Source organism: Bos indicus x Bos taurus, chromosome 8, assembly GCF_003369695.1.
Source record: "Bos indicus x Bos taurus breed Angus x Brahman F1 hybrid chromosome 8, Bos_hybrid_MaternalHap_v2.0, whole genome shotgun sequence".
Classification (NCBI taxonomy): Eukaryota; Metazoa; Chordata; class Mammalia; order Artiodactyla; family Bovidae; genus Bos; species Bos indicus x Bos taurus.
Window position 1 is genome coordinate 78,698,316 of NC_040083.1, and position 7,948 is coordinate 78,706,263.

Genomic DNA, 7,948 nt, shown 5'->3' on the forward strand with positions numbered 1-7,948 from the left:
AGCTAGATTTCTCTGTACCAACAGGGTTGATATCCAGTGAGAGTTCTCTACCTTGGTTGCAGTTGGTTGCCTTCTCCTATGGCCTTGCCTCTGTGTGTGCATGTGGGGAGAGAGAAATAGAGAGTGGAGGGGGAGAGATCTTCCCAATTTTTATAATACAAACAGTTCTATCAGGTAAGAACTCAACCTCACTTAACATTAGTTACCTGTTAAAAGCCATATCTCCAAATACAGTCACATTATATTAAGCATATGAATTAGTGCAGATGTGCATGCTAAGTCACTTCAGTCATGTTTGACTCTGTATGACCCTATGGATTGTAGCCCCCCAGGATCATCTATCCATGGGGATTCTGCAGGCAAGAATACTAGAGTACGTTGCCATGCCCTCCTCCAGGGGATCTTCCCAACTCAGGGACTGAACCCTCATCTTTTGTCTCCTGCATTGGTAGGTGGGTTCTTCACCACTAGCACCACCTGGGAAGCCCCATGAACTACTGGTGGGAACACAATTCAGTCTCTAGCACTTTCACAACCCACTACTCAAGAGTCTGATTTCATAACCCTTGAGCTCCAACTAGGCATTTGAAGAACAAATGGCACCCCACTCCAGTACTCTTGCCTGGAAAATCCCATGGATGGAGGAGCCTGGTGGGCTGCAGTCCATGGGGTTGTGAAGAGTCAGACACGACTGAGCGTCTTCACTTTCACTTTTCACTTTCATGCATTGGAGAAGGAAATGGCAACCCACTCCAATGTTCTTTCCTGGAGAATCCCAGGGACGGGGGAGCCTGGTGGGCTGCCATCAGTGGGGTCGCACAGAGTCGGACATGACTGAAGCGACTTAGCAGCAGCAGCAGCAGCAGCAAACTGTATTAATATCACTTATTGTTTTTAAATATAGCCAGAGCATGACAATGGTTACAATATTTATTCTTCTAGACCACACAAAGTATTCATTTCACTCAACATGAGCTAAGTCGCTTCAGTCATGTCCAACTCTTTGCAACCCTAAGGGCAGAGGAGCCTACCAGGCTCCTCTGTCCATGGAATTCTCCAGGCAAGAATACTGGAGTGAGTTGCCATGCCCTCCTCCAGGGAATCCTCCTGATCCAGGGGTCAAACCGGGTCTCCTGCATTGCAGGTGGATTCTTTACCACTAGCACCAGCTGGGAAGCCTTCACTCCGTATGCTGCTGCTGCTGCTAAGTCGCTTCAGTCGTGTCCAACTCTGTGTGACCCCATAGACTGCAGCCCACCAGGTTCCCCCATCCCTGGGATTCTCCAGGCAAGAACACTGGAGTGGGTTGCCATTGCCTTCTCCGCTCACTCAGTATATCCGCCCCTAATTTACTGTGTCTGAGTAGTGAGTCCTGAACGTCTGTTTTGCCTAAATAAGGAAAACAGACAATTCAGTGTATCACTCCCTAACTTTAATAACATCTGGAGACAATATGACAAGGTTGATGTACTATAACACTTGTTAAAGTGAAACTCAACCCACATTGCTTTCACAAACCACCAGGCAGCCAATTAAACATCCTACAGCCCATGAGCTCAGTGTCTGCTAACAGAAAGGCCAAGCAACCTCATTACTGGCAAGATTAATTTCATCACTTTTTTGTACTAAGTGCCTATGAGTCACTCCCAAAATTTAAAACACAAATACAAAATATTAATGAAAGTATTTCCCAAATGTGTGGAATTCCTCATGGCTCTCTCTGCCCACTCATTTCACCTCTCCTGGGTCACCTACCTACAAAACTCTACTGGCAACCTGCATTTTAGAAGACATGAGTTTAGGAACCTCAAAAACAAAAATAACAAGATGTGCCATCTTCTACATATTTGCAAATCTGGGATAGTGCATGCACTTTTGTACTGTAGGAAGAGTCCTCTGATCCAACAGCTGGCACTTGTTCTCGCATTTGAAGCTTTGCAAAAGAAAGAGAAGGAAAAGACAAAATTTAATTCTAACATAGAAAGCAATCTGTTTTACAGCTGGAGGCATTCAGAAATGCACAGCATGGAATGATGTTGTTTGTGCTGAGAGGTGTCTGGGGCGCTGAGGTCCTCCCAGCTGGGAGTGCCTTGGTACAGGTGCTGAAGCATGAAGTCCCCAGAGGGCCAGCTACTCCCTCCTCTTCACCATCCCCCAGGAGAGCTTTACTCACAAAACATGCACTCTGACCAATGACTGAAGTATATCAACTATTCTCATAGATCTTAAGGAAAACACATGATCCTAATTTTAGGTGTTTGAGAAGCAAAAAAAAAAAAAAAAGAATTTGAGTTTGCCAAGTAACATTATGGTGATGACCCTCTTACTTATATGTGAAACCCAAGGTCTATCCCGACTTTCAGGCAATGAAAAAGTGATGCTCACAGCAGGGCTCTGGGCCCAGGTGTGAGTAACAGTATTTACAGGAATAGACATACTCTACACAAGTCAGTCAGTTCAGTCACTCAGTCATGTCCGACTCTTTGCAATCCCATAGACTGCAGCACGCAAGGCCTCCCTGTCCATCACCAACTCCTGGAGTTTAATCAAACTCATGTCCATTGAGTCAGTGATGCCATCCAACCATCTCATCCTCTGTCATCCCCTTCTCCTCCCACTTTCAATCTTTCCCAGCATCAGGGTCTTTTCAAATGAGTCATTTACAACAGAAATATAACAGTGTTGGTTAGTAATTAATCATCCTAATAGGCTATATACACACTTAAGTTAGAACATAATATTCTGAAGTCGTTTCCTGAAATAAGACCTTTTACCTAAATACATTGCAAATGTAAAATGAAATGATAAAGGACTAGAAGGAAATGTAAACAAGTATTGTATTATCTAAGGAGGGAGGTAGTCTTTCTAAGTGTGATACCAATGACAGAAATCACAACTGTAATAGATTTGACTGCCTAAAAGCTCAAAGCAATCAAACAAATTAAAGGGGAAAAAAAGTAACAGCAACAAAGATTACTAACATAGAAAAGTACATCAACAAAATTCAAAGCCTAAAAAGAATAGAGAAAAAAATTTTGGCAACAAAGAAAACAGATAAAGAATGAGTAAACTTAATGTGGTGGTGGTTTAGTCTCTAAGTCGTATCCAACTCTTGTGACCCCATGGACTGTAGCCTGCTAGGCTTCTCTGTCCATCGGATTCTCAGGGCAAGAATACTGGAGTGGGTTGCCATTTCCTTCTCCAAGGGATCTTCCCAACCCTGGAATTGAACCTGGGTCTCCTGCACTGCAGGAAATTCTTTACTGACTGAGCTACAAGGGAGGCCCCAAACTTAATGTACACAAAGCAATTAAAAATCAAGAGGAACCCCTGTGTGATTCCCTCCTTCATGACTGTATCTCCATCCACTTTCTCTCCTATCAAGTACCAGTCAGTACCCCAAGGACAGTTTAGTTGAAATGAACATGAGTCCTTGAGTCCCCAGAACTGACCAAAACTTGTGATTTTAAAGTGGATGATAATGGAAGAAGGCTGAGCACTGAAGAATTGAAGGCTGAGCACCAAAGAATTGATGCTTTTGAATTGTGGTATTGGAGAAGACTCTTGACAGTTCCTTGGACTGCAAATAAATCAAACCAGTCAATCCTAAAGAAAACCAATCCTGAATATTCATTGGAAGGACTGATGCTGAAGCTGAAGCTCCAATACTTTGGCCAACTGATGCAAAGAGCCGACTCATTAGAAAAGACCCTAATGCTGGGAAAGATTGAGGACAGGAGGTGAAGGGTTCGACAGAGGATCAGATGGGTGGATAGCTTCACTGACTCAATGGACATTAGTTTCTGCAAACTATGGCAGATGGTGAAGGACAGGGAAGCCTGGCATGCTGCAGTCCATGGGGTCACAAAGAGTCAGACATGGCTGAGCAACTCAACAACAACAATAATGGAAGATGACCTACAGTTAGCTCTAAGAATAACTGATACAAAAGATAAATTGCACATTACCAAAACAGTGGCAATGAATTATGCAAACAGTCAAAGTTGGCAACTTTGAAAACATCTATATAGTCAACGGTTTCCCTTGGGAGCTTTGAAATAACACCACTTGTGGCTTAGAGTTAAGGGATGGTTCATGCATATTAGTAGACAGTACTTGGTTGGTGTGAAGGAAGATGAAGAATCAAAAGATGAAGAGGAGAAGGTGAAACTCCTAAGTATGTCTGGAAAGTTATCTGCTCCTGAAAGTGGCGGCAAACTTCCACCAAAAAAAAGGTCAAACTTGCTGTGAAGATGATGATGATAATGAATATAATGAGGAAGCTGAAGAAAAGGCTCCAGTAAAGGAATCCATATGAAATATGTGTGTGTGCTAAGTCACTTCAGTTCAGTTCAGTTCAGTCACTCAGTCGTGTCCAACTCTTTGCAACCCCATGGATCACAGGACACCAGGCTTCCCTGTCCATCACCAAATCCTGGAGTATACCCAAACTCATGTCCATCCAACGATCTCATCCTCTGTCATCCCCTTCGCCTCCTGCCCTCAATCTTCCCCAGCATCAGGATCTTTTCAAATGAGCCAGATCTTCGCATCAGGTGGCCAAAGTATTGGAGTTTCAGCTTCACCATCAGTTCTTCCAATGAACACCCAGGACTGATCTCCTTTAGGATGGACTTGCTGGATCTCCTTGCAGTCCAAGGGACTCTCAAGAGTCTTCTCCAACACCACAGTTCAAAAGCATCAATTCTTCAGTGCTCAGCTTTCTTTGGGGCTTCCATGGTGGCTCAGGTGGTAAAGCATCTGCCTGCAGTACAGGAGACCCAGGTTCGATCCCTGGGTTGGGAAGATCCCCTGGAAAAGGAAATGGCAACCCACTCCAGTACTCTTGCCTGGAAAATCCCATGGACTGAGGAGCATGGTAGGCTACAGTCCATAGGGTCGCAAAGAGTCAGACACGACTGAGTGACTTCACTTTCAGCTTTCTTTATAGTCCAACTCTCACATCCATACATGGCTACTAGAAAAACCATAGCCTTAACTAGACGGACCTTTGTTGGCAAAGTAATGTCTCTGCTTTTTAATATGCTGTCTAGGTTGGTCATAACTTTACTTCCAAAGAATATATGTATTTTAATTTCATGGCTGCAGTCACCATCTGCAGTGATTTTGGAGCCCCAAAAACTAAAGTCAGCCACTGTTTCCACTGTTTCCCCATCTATTTGCCATGAAGTGATGGGACCAGATGTCATAATCTTAGTTTTCTGAATGTTGAACTTTAAGCCAACTTTCTCACTCTCCTCTTTCACTTTCATCAAGAGGCTTTTTAGCTCCTCTTCAATTTCTGCCATAAGGGTGATGTCATCTGCATATCTGAGGTTACTGATATTTCTCCCGGCAATCTTGATTCAAGCTTGTGCTTCCTCAAGCCCAGCATTTCTCATGATGTACTCTGCTTAGAAGTTAAATAAGCAGGGTGACAATATACAACCTTGACGTACTCCTTTTCCTATTTGGAACCAGTCTGTGGTTCCATGTCCAGTTCTAACTGTTGCTTCCTGACCTGCATACAGGTTTCTCAAGAGGCAGGTCAGGTGATCTGGTGTTCCCATCTCTTTCAGAATTTTCCACAGTTTATCATGGTCCACACAGTCAAAGGCTTTGGCGTAGTCAATAAAGCAGAAATAGATGTTTTTCTGGAACTCTCTTGCTTTTTCCATGATCCAGCAGATGTTGGCAATTTATTCTCTGGTTCCTCTGCCTTTTCTAAAACCAGCTTGAATATCTGGATGTTCACAGTTCACGTATTGCTGAAACCTGGCTTGGAGAATTTTGAGCATTACTTTGCTAGTGTGTGAGATGAGTGCAATTGTGTGGTAGTTTGAGCATTCTTTGGCATTGCCTTTCTTTGGGATTGGAATGAAAACTGACCTTTTCCAGTCCTGTGGCCACTGTGAGTTTTCCAAATTTGCTGGCATATTGAGTGCAGCACTTTCATAGCATCATCTTTTAGGATTTGAAATAGCTCAACTGGAATTCCATCACCTCCACTAGCTTTGTTCGAAGTGATGCTTCCTAAGGCCCACTTGACTTCACTTCCCAGAATGTCTGGCTCTAACTGAGTGATCACACCATTGTGATTATCTGGGTCGTGAAGATCTTTTTTGCACAGTTCTCCTTTGTATTCTTGCCACCTCTTCTTAATATCTTCTGCTTCTGTTAAGTCCATACCATTTCTGTCCTTTATTGACAGTCATTTCAGTTGTGCCCAACTCTTTGCAACCCTATGGACTGCAGTCGGCAAGATTCCTCCACCCATGGGATTCTCCAGGCAAGAATACTGGAGTGGGTTGCCATTCTCTCTTCTAGGTGATCTTCATGACCCAGGGATTGAACCCAGGTCTAAAATGCATAAAAATCAAACCAGAATGACAAGACTCAAAACTATTGACACCAAGATGAAAAGGTCAAGAATCTCAAAAACATAGAAAAACTCCTAAAACACCAAAAGGAGCTGATTTTAGAGAACACATTAAGTAGAAGGCAAGCAAGTATAGAAAAAGGTGGTTCTCTTCCAAAAGTGGAACCCAAGTTCATCAATTATGTGAAGAACTGCATCTGGATGACTGACCAGAAGTATGTTCAAGATCTCTGGCAGTGAAAGAAATGTCTTTTAAGAAAATAGCTTAAACAGTTTGTTAAAATTTTCCATCTTATTTTTGTAACAGTTTATAATCTGACTATCTTTTTTTTTTTCAGTTGGGATATTGGCATCTCTATTTGTACTAATCTCTGTTTCGGGAAGGGATTGGTTTGTTTTATTTTATTTTCTAATTGAAATTTCAATTTAATTTAAAGTTTAAAAGAATTGATGAGAAAAAGATAAGTCCCCCAATAGAAAAAATTATAGTCAAAGAACATGCTCAGATAATTTACAAACACAGAACCCAAATATTGGGGTTTTTTTTAAGTATAATGTCCTTAGTAATCAAAGAAATGAAAAGTGTAAATATACATATATTTTTTCATTTACTAAATTGACAATTTAAAAATAAATAATGGAACCATTTGGGAAAGAATGTGGAGAAACTTATAAACTGGGTCTGGGAATGACAGCTTATCCATTTATTTCCAGGTTTATAATTTTGCAGTAGGAATCAAAAGTCCCAAAATTTACAATTCATTTGACACTAGAATTCCAAACTCAATCTAAGGAAAAAATTGTGGATAATTACAAAAAATGAAGCTATAACACCCATGACCATGTTGTTTACAAGAGGGAAATAATATTGGGTATATCAATATAATATATTGTATTATATTTATACAATATAAGTGTATTCTATAAATACACTCATACAATAGAATATGAGGCAGTGATTTAAAATTATGTCAGAAAGACATTTACCACTATTAAATTTTGATAGGTTCATAAAAAATATAAACCTTTATTTATAAACATATAATATATGTATAAATATATAAATGATAATACCCATATAAAAGAGTAAAAGCATATAACTAAAATGCTAGCAGTGATGAAATCACAAATGATATTTATTTTGTTCTTTTTTGCTGTTTTACTTCTTTTTGCTTTTTCATAGTTTCTACATTGTCTTCAAATAGCATATAACTTTTATAACAAAAAATAAAGGTTTTGTTTTTTTTAAAGAAGAATTTTATAAGCAAAAGGGAAAAGCCAGTAATCCAACAAGCTTATGTGTTTCCCACCAAAGTAAATGGCTTTCATTTACGGCTTCCAAAGAGCATGCTGCCTCTCTTTCTACCCCCTGATCTGCATCCAACTCTGTTATAATTTCCTTCACATCATGAAAAAAATTACCCAAAACCCCAAGCTCACTCATTCAATTAACTCCCTACCTCTTCCTTACTCAGTATTCAATTAACATTGAATCACTTTAAGTCTTGCTATTTTAAAACCTGCTCTAGCTAATCTATTTTTTTTTTTTTAACAATCAGCTCTGGTTTT

The 7,948-nt window shown here is 40.6% G+C and overlaps 1 pseudogene; it reads left to right on the top strand.

Annotated features, from left to right (window-relative positions):
• Positions 1-6,643, top strand: part of LOC113897479 — a 74,918-nt pseudogene extending 68,275 nt beyond the window's left edge.
• Positions 6,644-7,948: the final 1,305 nt, after the last annotated feature.